We start from the raw sequence: 12832 nt of genomic DNA, 5'->3' as shown, positions 1-12832 counted from the left end.
AATCAGTGTCTGCTTCTGCATTTAGTTTGTCATGCTGATGACATGCTACAATTGATTCACCCCATTGACTGGTTTAAGGACTAATAAAATAATTATGGCAATCACCGCAGTCAATACATGTTGGGCATGTTAGTATTTCACACATATCATTTTTAGGGTAAAGAATGTTAAGAGAGTTGCCTAATACCACAAAGATAATAAGTAACAGAAGGTGCTGACGCAGAAATGACATTTGCTGAGCATATAATGTGGGGTGAGCACTCTGCTAGTCTCAGCAAGGAGATAACCTTGCTATTTCCCTTCAGCTTCACAGAGTGAAAGATAGGTATCTGAATGTCGACTCCCACCATGGTTGCACAGAATGTGTACAGCAATCAGTGAGCTAATAGGAAGTAGGAAATGAATTTTGACAGCCAGAATTGACAACCATTATTCCCTTGCCTTAGGCCGGTCCAATCGCGTGCCTTGGTGCCTTCCAAGATGCCCATCTCCCTCCCAAGCCCCTCTCCTCTTACTCTGAGGTTCAGTTTCTTCATCTATAAAATGGATATATTGTTTTTTTTATTCCTGTTAAATACAAAGAAAGTTACCCTAAGTGTCTAAGTTTCCAGGAATAAGGAAGGCTCCCCACTAGTGCCTTTTGAAAAAGTGGGAGAGGAATCATCAGAATTTGAGGAAGAAGAGAACCAGCTAGAATCTGGTTTTTCCTTAAGGTTATTTTTTTTTTAAGATTTATTTATTTTATACAAGAACCGGGGTACAGGCCAGATGCACGGGAGGGTGAGAGGACTCACCAGAGACAGAGTGGGGAACAGAACAGGCAGACTGATGAAATACACTGCTGAGGGGAGCAGCGGGCGTGGCAGGAGAGGTCTGCTGTGCCATGTGGGTTTCTCCACAGCCAGCAGGGATCAAATCGGCGCTGCAGAGGCTGCAGACAGCTTCACAGCGCAGCACTCAACCGCCTGCGCCACCAGGAGAGGCCCCCCTCAAGGTTATTGAAGGAAATATTAAGGTAAAAGAGGGATGGAATGGGAGTTCTCCAGCAACCTCATTCAAGTGTGGACCAATCACCGGTTGTGTGACAAGTCAAGATTCCTTTAAAACCCTGCTAGTTTCCTGGGAGAGCTGCTCTCAGTTGACAATGAACTTTGATTGATTTGCGCAAAAGGCAAGGCAGTTAGCCAGTAACAAGAATCATCAGACAATTAGGAAGAAGCTTGGAGGCAGAAACAAGCACAGTACCTCATATCTGGGCATCTGAGCTGTGTGTTTGCACCCTGATGGTAACTTGTTGACAGCAAATTGCAAAGAGACTAAGCAAGAATGGTCTTCCCATGGCATCCAGGACCTTAGTAAAAACAAAGAGAATAAACTATGCAACCAAAGAGGCTTCTTTCCCTTTTGTCCAAAGAGCACTGGGAAAGCCACATGGCTGTGGCTCTGGGTTCTAGCAGGTCTTTCACCACTCACTCACGGAGAGTGAAATAACAGCATTTGCTTGCCTTCCTCCCAAGACTGTTCTAAATTGAGTCAAGAATTAAAAACTCTGTCCAAATGCTTCCATTAACTCACTGTGTAGTAATAATAATGATGATAATTCACGAGTGAACAACACTTTATAGTTTACAGTGCAGTTTTTTTATTTTTTATTTTTTTAAAGATTTATTTATTTATTTGTTTGTTTTTTAGAATTTATTTATACAAGAACAGGGGTACAGGCCAGATTCTCGGGAAGGTAAGAGGATTCACCAGAGACAGAGCAGGGAACAGAACAGGCAGACTGACTGAAATACGCTGCTGAGGGGAGCAGTGGGCGAGACAGAAGAGGTCTGCTTTGCCATGTGGGATTCTCGCCGGCTGGCCGGGATCGAACCGGCGCTGCAGAGGCTGCGGACAGCTTCACAGTGCAGTGCTTAACCGCCTGCGCCACCAGGGAGGCCCCTACAGTGCAGTTTTAGACCCATTTTCTATTTGATCCTCATAGTAAGTCAGTTATGGCTTTATTATTTCACAAATGGGAAAACTGAGCTCAAAGAGGTGAAGTAATTGGCTAAGATTACTCAACAAGTAAATGATGAGGCCAGAAATTGAAGTCTTACCTCTAACTTAGTGCCTGCCTTCTCTCTATTACATACTGTTATTGTTACTTTTGTTTGTTTGTTTGTTTGTTTTTTAAAGATTTATACAAGAACTGGGGTAGAGGCCAGAGGTGCAGGAGGGTGAGAGAATTCACCAGAGAAAGAGCAGGGAGCAGAACAGGCAGAAGGACTGAAGTACACTGCAGAGGGGAGCAGCAGGTGAGACAAGAGAGGTCTGCCTCACCATATGGGAATCTCCCTGGCAGGCCAGGAATTGAACCGGCGCTGCAGAGGCTGTGGACAGCTTCACAGCACTGTACTCAACCCGCTGTGCCACCGGGGAGGCCCTGTTACTGTTACTTTTACTGTTGGGACAGCCCCTCCTCTACTATGAAACAAGCAAACATGCAAAAATCTTTTGTATAAACTTTGAGTTAATGGCAGATTTCTTTCTTCACTTCTTGCTTAACAGAAATTTGGTTTTCCCTCAAGGCCACACCTCTCTGTATTCTCTTTCAGTCTCTTGATTACTCTACTTGTCATTGGGTCTTCTATCAGCAGTCCCATTACTTCTGACTGACACTATGCTACCACTGTGCTTCTATTGACTGCATCCAACTGAACCCATCAAACTTTCCATCCTGGGACTCTGACTCTTGGAAGAGTGATCCAAAGTGAATGGAGTGATGGGAGGGCCTGTTTTTTTGAGGGCCAGTCATCTTCCATGCTGTCTTTCTTAGTAGTCATCTTCTGACCACCTCAGCCAGGTCCTAAAGGTTATGGTACCTGGCTTAGTCTTCACTTCAAGTCCTCCCATTGCCCAGATGACTTCACTGGGCCCAGATGACTTCACATCCAAGCTTCTTTGTTCCTTGATGTTGGCAACTGTCATGACCACCTCACAGCCACAATTATAATCTCTACTTTCTTGCGATGTGGGACCACTCTACTATAGACGGAGATCTGAAGGTCTGCTATACTAAATCTCTCACTGCCGCCTCTTGGTTCCCTGTCTCTCTCACTCTTCACTCCCACACCTGCTATTTGACACTCTGGGTACCACCAAGACTTTGGTCTCACTGTTTTCTCCCAAGTCTATCACTTTCCTTAATATTTCCCTTCCCTATTCTGGCTGAAACTTAGAGTGCAGCAGGAAAACTAACTTCCCCCTCTTTCTGCCACACCCTTTCTGAAAAGTCTAAACCTTTTTATCATTACAACCAACTGCTTTCTCACCGTTATACTCAGGCTGCTGAAAACAACCATAGCTCTAAAGCAATTCTGTGATCTCCAACCTCAACTGAAGTCTCATAGATATTTCAACCTTGGTTATCTCTTCATGACAGGTATGAATTAATTAACAAAGCTGGTGAATCTATTCATTCATTTGACAAATATTTATCATCTGGTATATGCCAAGCAATGCACTACATGTTAAACATAAAAACAAACACAGTACCTGCTTTCATAGAATGTTACAGTCTAGTGGAAGAAAGAGGCATTGCCAACTTCATACACACACATAATTACAGTTGTAAAGAATGTGCAAGGGGCCTCCCCTGATGGTGCAGGCGATTGAGCACCCTGCTGTGAAGCTGTCTACAGCCTCTGCAGTGCTGGTTCAATCCCGGCCAGCCAGTGAAGGTCCCACATGGCGCAGCAGACCTCTCCTGTCTCACCCACTGTTTCCCTCAGCAGTGTATTTCAGTCATTCCACCTGTTCTGTTCCCCACTCTGTCTCTGGTGAATCCTTTCACCCTCCCGCGCATCTGGCCTCTACCCCGGATCTTGTATAAATAAATAAATCTAAAAAAAAAAAAAAAAAGAATGTGCAAAGGAAAAAAAAACCTGAGTATTATAAGAGCATACAATAGGAAAACCCATCCTGGTCTGAAAGGTCAGGGAACCGTCCTCCCAAAAAAGAGACATTTAATTTGAGACCCAAGGAAGGCTTGAACTAGCAAAGTGAAAGGAGTAGTGAAGTGAAAACACTCTTCAGGGGAAGGGAAGAATATCTGTGAAGACTGTGAAGGAGGAAAATAAGAAGGTGCCTTGTATGAATGTATGTGAGGGCAAAGTTGGAAAAGTTAATGAGAGCCAGATCTTTGGTTGATTTTAAGAATTTTGAACTGTGGTAGAGTTTTATGCAAAGGATGGCTTCATCTGATTTACCCTGTCTTTTAATAAAGGCCAACCTGCTTATAATATGTTAAAAGGCTTGATGGAGATAAGTGAACCACATAGGAAGCTACTGTAATTGTCCACTTATGGGACTAATGGCTTAGTGGAGAGTTTTTTTTTTTTTAAGATTTTTATTTATTTATGCAAGAACCAGGGTACAGGCCAGATGTGTGGGAGGGTGAGAGGATTCACCAGAGACAGAGCGGGGAACAGAACAGGCAGACTGACGAAATATACTGCTGAGGGGAGCAGCGGGTAAGACAGGAGAGGTCTGCGCACCATGTGGAACCCTCGCCAGCCGGCTGGGATTGAACTGGTGCTGCAGAGGCTGTGGACAGCTTCACAGCACGGCGCTCAACCGCCTGTGCCACCAGGGAAGGCCCTTAGTGGAGAGTCTTGACAACTGTTTCCAAATTCCTAAATGCCAGCAACCTGCTTCTGATTCCTCCTATGACCACCACCACTACCACTACCAACATCACCACTTTTGGCAATTCATTTGCTTCCTACATCTAAACTAAAAATATCAGGTGTGAACTTCCTCAATTTCCTGCTTCTACACCCACAAATTGAACTAACTGTACTTCCTGCCTGCCAATCTCAGAGAAAAAGGATTAGTTCTCCTTTGTAAGGTTCATTGTGCCCCATCTCCTTTCTCTAGGCCCAGTACCACACTCAATTGTGTGTTCATTCCCTTTCCTCAACTCAAATTCAACCTTGAATCAGGAAAGCACCTCCTGCCATACTAGCTACTATCTTATCTCTCTTCTTCCATTTATAACAAGTATTAATTGTCTACTCTTCCTATATTAAAGAAAGTGGTGCTCACCAAATATTCTAGGTAATCCCCATATTTTCCAGCTCATTGAAAGTTAAGCAGGATGACCAGTATTTCACTCTGGACCAAAGCATAGAATAATTGGCAAGTGACCTGTGATGATTTCTTCAATTACTGAACCAATTTTGGAGGGCGTTTCATCTCCTGGAAGTTGCAACACCAAGATGATGGAGCCTCCTTCACTTTTAACTCCTTTAAAAAAAAAGGATTTATTTATGCATACAGGAACTGGGGTGCAGGCCAGAGGTGCGGGGGCAGAGGGGTGAGAGGATTCACCAGAGACAGAGCGGGGAGCAGAACAGGCAGACTGAAGAAATACACTGCTGAGGGGAGCAGCCTGGGAGACACGAGAGTTCTGCTTTGCCATGTGGGTCACCTCCCTGGCCGGGGATCGAACTCTGCTGTAGTGGCTGCGGATAACTTCACAGTGCTGTGTCTTAACCCCTTGTGCCACCAGGGAGGCCCCACTCTTAACTCTTAAGTGACTGTATAGAGCAGCATCCCCCTGAGGCCCAAATAGAGTATACAAAAGAAACAAATTTTTGTTGATATAGTCACTGAAATTTGTAGTAACAAATATCTAATACATTTACTGTCCCTACTTCCTCATGGTGCTTGTACTTTTTAAAAAGAGAATTATAGGGCCTCCCTGGTGCTGCAAGGGATTAAACACAGCACTATGAAGCTATCGCAGCCCCTGCAGCACGAGTTCAATCCCTGGCCGGCCAGGGAGCATCCCACATAGCGATCTCTCCTGTCTCGCCCACTCCCCTCAGCAGTGTTTCAGGCAGTCTGCCTGTTCTGTCCCCAACTCTGTCTCCAATGAATCTTCTAACCCCTGCACCTCTGGCCTGTACCCCAGCCCTTGTATTCATAAATAAATCAATCTTTAAAAAATAGAGAATTATATTATTTCAGGTATACCTTTTAGCTCTCAGATGCCTCCTCTCCATTACTAAGCAAATGCCACTGTTACAGGGCAGGGAGAGGGGCACTCCAGACCCCGCAAACTGCCTGCTCTAAACAGGTTCTGCCATCCGCTGCAACGCATCAACACAAAACATATGAGACTTTATTTTTTTTTTTTTATAGAGGCATGTTTTATTTATTTATTTGTTTGTTCGTTTGTTTTGTTTATACATGCACTGGGTACAGTCAGAAGCGCGGGAGGGTGAGAGAATTCACCAGAGCCAGAGCGGGGAGCAGAGCAGGCAGAAGGACCGAAGTACACTGCTGAGGGGAGCAGCGGGCGGCAGGAGAGGTCTGCGCGCCATGTGGGACCCTCCTCTGGTGGCCGGGGAGCAGCCGGGGATCGAACCAGCGCTGCAGAGGCTGCGGGCAGCTTTGCAACCCAGCGCTCAACCGCTGCGCCACCGGGGAGGCCCATATGAGACTTTAATGGGAAGGAACTTTAACACAATTAGGAAACAATGCAGTGAAGGCAAAAAATATAGTTTCTAAATTAAGTACCCAAAGTTACCCGTCCCCCCATCCAAATGGGATTGGCCCAGAGCAAGGCCCCAAAGCCTACCCCAAGTCTAAAGCATCTTCCGGGGGGACCCACCGGAAAGAATCAGAAACAAGCAGACGAGTCTGGAGGGAAAGGAGCAAAATCAAAATCAAAACAAAACCCACCATTGTCACCTCCCCACGGGTCTCTCACCCACATCTGTGTCACCCAGTCCACGACCAAAAGGCAAGCGCAGTTTCTTCACATGCCTCTCGGCTCCACGCACCTCCTCCAGGGCTCTTTCTGGCTCCATCCTGCTTCCTTCCTTCCTCAGTCTCCTCTGCAGCTTCTTCTCTGCTCAGCTCCACCCTCCCTTGGGTGGGGCAGGAAACCTGGAACCTCCCCCTTTCCTGGGGACCACCATATTACACCATCACCGACAACAGATATTAAAAAGGAGGAAGAAACTGGAAATCCTCATCTATTGCTTGTGGGAATGTAAAATGGTGACGCTGCTGCCACTGCTGCCGCTGCTGCTTTGGAGAACAGTCTGGCAGTTCCACAAGAGATTAAACATAGAATTACTCTATGAAACAGCAATTCTAATCCTAGGTATAAACCCAAGAGACTGGGCCTCCCCAGTGGCGCAGTGGTTGAGCGCTGGGCTGCAAAGTTGTCCGCAGCCTCTGCAGCGCTGGTTCGATCCCTGGCCACCGGCGAGGTCCCACATGGCATGCAGACCTCTCCTGCCGCGCCCGCTGCTCCCCTTAGCAGTGTGTTTCGTCAGTCTGCCTGCTCTGTTCCTGACTGGTGAATTCTCTCATCCTCCCGCTCTTCTGACTGTACCCAGTGCTTGTATAAATAAATCTTAAAAAAATAAATAAATAAACCCAAGAGACATAAAAATACATCCACACATGGGCCTCCCCGGTGGCACAGCAGTTGAGTGCTGGGTTGCGAAGCTGCCTGCGGCCTCTGCAGCGCCGGTTCGATCCCCAGGTGCTCCCCTGCCACCGGAGGAGGGTCCCACATGGCGCGCAGACCTCTCCTGCCACCCGCTGCTCCCCTCAGCAGTGTACTTCAGTCCTTCTGCCTGCTCTGCTCCCTGCTCTGGCTCTGGTGAATTCTCTCACCCTCCTGCGCTTCTGACTGTACCCAGTGCTTGTATAAATAAATAAATAGATACATAGATAGATAGATAGATAGATAGATAGATAGATAGATAGATAGATAGATAGACAGATAGATAGATAATTATTAAAAAAAAAAACACACATCCACACAAAAACGTGTACATGAATGCTCACAGCATCTCTAGTCATAGGAGTCAACCTAAATGTCCATCAACATGGATAAGCAAATACTGTATATCTATGCAATGGAATATTATATAGCCATAAAAAGAAATGGAGTCCTGATACATAGTGCAACTTGGATGAACCTTGAGAACATTATAATAACTGATAGGGGGTCTCCCTGATGGCTTAGGGGCTAAGTATCAGCACTGTCACTGCTATGGCCTGAGTATGATTGTAGCCAGGGAGCTACCCACATATGGCACAGCAGACCTCTCATGTCTCACTGGTTGCTCCCTTTAGCAGTGTATTTCAGTAGATCCACTTTTTCTGCTCCTCTCTCTGGTGAATTCTCTCACTGCCCATCCTTCTGGCCTACACCTCAGTACTTCTATGCCAAAAAAATTATAACTTGATTAAACTATGAAAATATAGTATCTAATTAAAAAATAATAACTGATAGAAGTTAGTCCCAATGACCACATTTGTATGATTCCATTTCTGTGACAGATCCAGAATAGGGACATCTGTAGAAACAAAAAGTAGATTAATGGTTGCAGAGAGCTAATTGTAGAGAGGGGTTGGGGAAATAGGAAAGAACTGCTGATAAGTACATGATTTCTTTTGGGATGAAGAAAAATGTTCTAAAATTGTGATGATGGTTGCATAATTCTCAATATACTAAAATCCATTAAATTATACAATTTAAATAGGTGAATTGTATGGTATTTGAATTGTATTTCAGTAAAGCTATTTTAATTTTAAAATGTTAATGGTATTCTTTTGACGAAGTTTGGAAATGGGTAGCAGCATCAGCAGGGCAAAGGGGAGAAGAGTTCTTAGGAAGTTAATACACAATTTTGGTTAAAGCAAAAGTAAAAGTGTAAATGTAAGGAATTTATAGGATTCTAAATTCACAGAATTCAGTGATTTACTGATTAACCAAGGATTGATGGACACAGAATGAGGGAAGTACTAGGATTTTTGAGAGAGTTAAGGAGCCTCTTTCTAGAGCTGCTGTTAATAAATAGAACTCAACTCCAGTGACTCCTAGTTTCTATTCCAAGTGTCAGATTGCCAGGAGAGAGGATTACATTGTCTGGGCTTGGGTTAGGTTTCTGCTGGATCAATGAGCTTACCCTGAGGGAACAGGATCAAATAGCAAGGACCTGATTGCAGGAGGCTTTTGTTTGTGTAGGTGATTCATTTGCACAATAAGAAGACAATGAGGGTAAGTGGGGCAGATAAAGAGACACAATCAGTATTTACTACAATCAAGTTTTAAAAAGCAGGGTCCAGAACAATTTGTCTAGGAAGATCATCTTTTTAATTAAAAACTTATATCATGTGAACATGAAAACAGAGGCCAGGTGAACAAAAGCTTTCAGGTAGAGGATAGATTTAAATGTACAACTATATTTTTTCTCCCTCTTGCAAACCCATTAAGCCACTGTAAAGGGGTTTAAAGAAACAGATTCACAAGGATTGGGGGAAAGGAAAGAAGACTATAACCATAACATTTTGGAATCTGGAAAGCAGATGGAGTGATGGTAATGGCAGATCTAAGGAACTAAATCTACACATTAAGAGAGGAAAGCAGAGAACCAACCTTATCAACACTACAGAAACCTCAGTTCAGGAGCTAAGGACAAACAAGGTGGGAACAAAATTTAGTAAAAATCAATTGGACACTGCTTAAGAAGCACATTTTTTGACAGTCTCCTCCACATTGTATTTTTCAGTGACTACTCTTACTCCACTCTAGCAAAAGACTAAGGTTTATTCTCTAGAAACAATTTTTTTAAAGGAGTCCCTGGATTAAGGAGTACATGAAACAGTTGTAGACTACTGAATATATGTCCACTAAAGACTGAATACCTTCATTTTCTTCTACCTTTTGATGGAAGACAAGAATAGAAAAAAAACTAAACAAGGAGGCGCCACAAGACCAGAAACCTGGCTCACACATGGAGGTGGGGGCAGAAGAGATTAGCATAACCGTCCACACAGTTGCCAAAACTAGTATGGTCCACACTAGTATCCCTAGGTGTGTGGTCTAAAGATATGGAGATTGAGCCCAACAGACCCCAAAGGTAAAGATATGGAGATTGAGCCCATTGTAGAATCTCCGGTTCCTTTCAAATTCTACATAGTTATCCAAAATTAGGAACTGACTGACAGCTCACAAGGAGTGAGCCCCTCCCGTACAGAGGAAGACTATATCTGGGCAGTCACTGCACCGGCTGGGGCAGCACTCCCACTGCCCACCTGTGACTATGCAGGTGCCTCTTTTCACCAACTCTCTCTGCAGGGCAGCAGCCTCTTGCCTGCCCATGAACTGTCAAGGCCGCCTGCCTGCAACCACGCTGGCCTCTCTTAGCAAACCTGTCCCTTCCAGGGCAGCTCTTCCTGCCTGCTGTGTCTATGCAAGTGTCCTTTATTCATCTGTCCCTTTCCCTATACAAGCACAACAATGTGACCAACGAATACTAACTCAAAGAATACTAACTCGTAATATAATTTTATTGGGATAGAGGAATGAATGAGGCGTATAAGAGAGCTAAACCTGATCTCCAGCAGAAAGAAATCACTATACTATGTCTAAATATATTATTTAAGAAAAAAAACAAACGGAAATATTTAAATGCCAAAAGAAATAGCTAAGATTCTAAAATGGTCACCTCAGGGAAGAGCACTTGGCAGAATGTGGAAGGGAGTGGCATAGCAAGGGATTCTGGTTTTACCTCAGGTGTCTCTGAAAAGAGGAATTGGCAGGAAGAAAGTTTGTATTTACCACATTGGTTTCTCTGTGTTCAAATATTTTACAATAAACATGTATTACTTTTATAATTACAGTAAAAAAAATAATAAACCCAACAGCTGTTCCTATTTTCTACCTTCTTGGAAATTTCATTTCCATATTGAGGGTGTAACAGGGTGGTCCCCAGGGAAGGGGGAGGTTCCAGGTTCCCTGCCCCACCCAAGGAAAGGCAGAGCTCAACAGGGAGTAAGGGAGGCTGGAGAGGATACTGGGACAAGGAAGAGGATGAAGAGCAAGGAGACATACAAGAGGCACATGGAGCAGAGACATGTGTGAAAAAGCTGTGCTGGCTTCTTGGCCTTGGAGTTGTACATGGAAGAAGACACTTGAAACAGACATGGGTGAGAGATCCATGGGGAAGTTAACAATGGCAGCTTTTATCTTGGTTTTGCTTTTTTTCTTCCAGACTTGCCTGGTGGTTTCTGACCCTTTTCCATGGTTCCCCACCAGAAGGTGCCTTAGACTTGTAGCAAACTTTTGGGCCTTACTGGTCCTGCTTTGGGCCAACCCTGTCTGGCTGGGCATCTTCCCACGAGGGGACGGGGAACTTTGGGGGCTTGATTTGAAAACTACATTCTTTCCCTTCTCTCCATTACACACTAATTGTACTAAAGTTCCTTTCCATTGACGGTCTTACTCACTAGAGTATGTTTTGTCTTGATGTGGCAGATGGCAGAACCTATTTAAAACAGGCAGGTTTGGGGGTTCCAGGGTGCCCCTCACCCTACCCTGCAACAATTGAAAACCTTAAAAATGTTCTCTCCATCACCAGAGCCAAGCCCTATCTGTGGGTTTATCTCCTTTATACCTGAGTGACACTGGGGCAATGACTGCGGGTGACACACTATGGTTTCTCTTCTTAATCAAGAGCCCATCTCAGTTTTTGACGTGCTCCTATCTTCATGCTATCGCCAAAGGGCAGGAAGCTCTGGCTCCCTCAGCCAAGCCACTAACTACTCTGCACACCGAAGAGTTCCTATCAGATCACATCCTGCTTGACAATATATTCCTCTATTTTGAAGTTCTTTTTTCCAGCTCTCACCTATTCCCATTAGACCATCTTTTCATCTGTTATCCCCCAGCTCCTCAGATAGTCTGGTGGGGCATAATATCTTAGATATAACTATTTAAGTTTTTGTTTGGGTCACACAAGAGAAACAAGAGAAACACCCTGACATTAACTTGGTATTCACAGTATATGTTTCAAAGTACATATTGGGAGCCTTCCTGGTGGCACAAGGGTTAAGACGCAATCTATGAAGCTAGCCACAGCCACTGCAGCATGAGTTCGATTCCTGGCCAGCCAGGGAGTAACCCACATGGCACAGCAGACCTCTCCTGACTCGCCCGCTGCTCCCCTCAGCAGTGTACTTCAGTCAGTCGGCCTGTTCTGTTCCCCACTCTGCCTCTGGTGAATCCTCTCACTGCCCCCTTCACCCTCCCTCCCCGCTGTGTCTCTGGCCTGTACCCCAACTCTTGTATGCATAAATAAGTAAATCTTTAAAAAAAAATAAAATAAAAGCATATACTGTGGGAATAAAAACATATACTGTGGGAGGTGGGACCACAAACCTGTCCAGCCTTTACTCGGACAAAGACATTATTTTTATTGGCTAGATCAGGAAACAAATCTGCCATCTGTCATGGAGGAAGACACTTTCTTCACCTTCTAAGTCTGTTTGCTATACAGATACCCTTAAAAGGATAGTGGAACAAAGTTGATAAAGGATGTTGCAGAAATGCAATTCTCCATTGCAGTCTCCCACTACTGACCCATAAAAACTGTGAGATAATAAATGTTCATTGTTTTAAAACATTAAGCTTTGAGTAATTTGTTACACAGTAATAGATAACTAATATACCGGATTGTTTTTATTTCTAGTGCTCTTTTTTTTTTTAAAGATTTATTTATTTCTGCATACAAGAACTGGGGTACAGGCCAGAGTTGTGGGGGGTGAGAAGATTCATCAGAAACAGAGTGGGGAACAGAACAGGCAGATTGACTGAAATACACTGCTGAGGGGAGCAGTGGGCAAGTCAGGAGAGGTCTGCTGTACCATGTGGGTAGCTCACTGGCCAGGCATTGAACTTGTGCTGGAGTGGCTGCAGATAGTCTCATAGGTTGTGTCTTCAACCTCTTGTGCCACCAGGGAGGCCCTCTAGTGC

This window comes from Talpa europaea, assembly GCF_964194135.1.
Source record: "Talpa europaea genome assembly, chromosome: 1".
NCBI lineage: Eukaryota > Metazoa > Chordata > Mammalia > Eulipotyphla > Talpidae > Talpa > Talpa europaea.
This window is presented reverse-complemented; position numbering follows the sequence as displayed.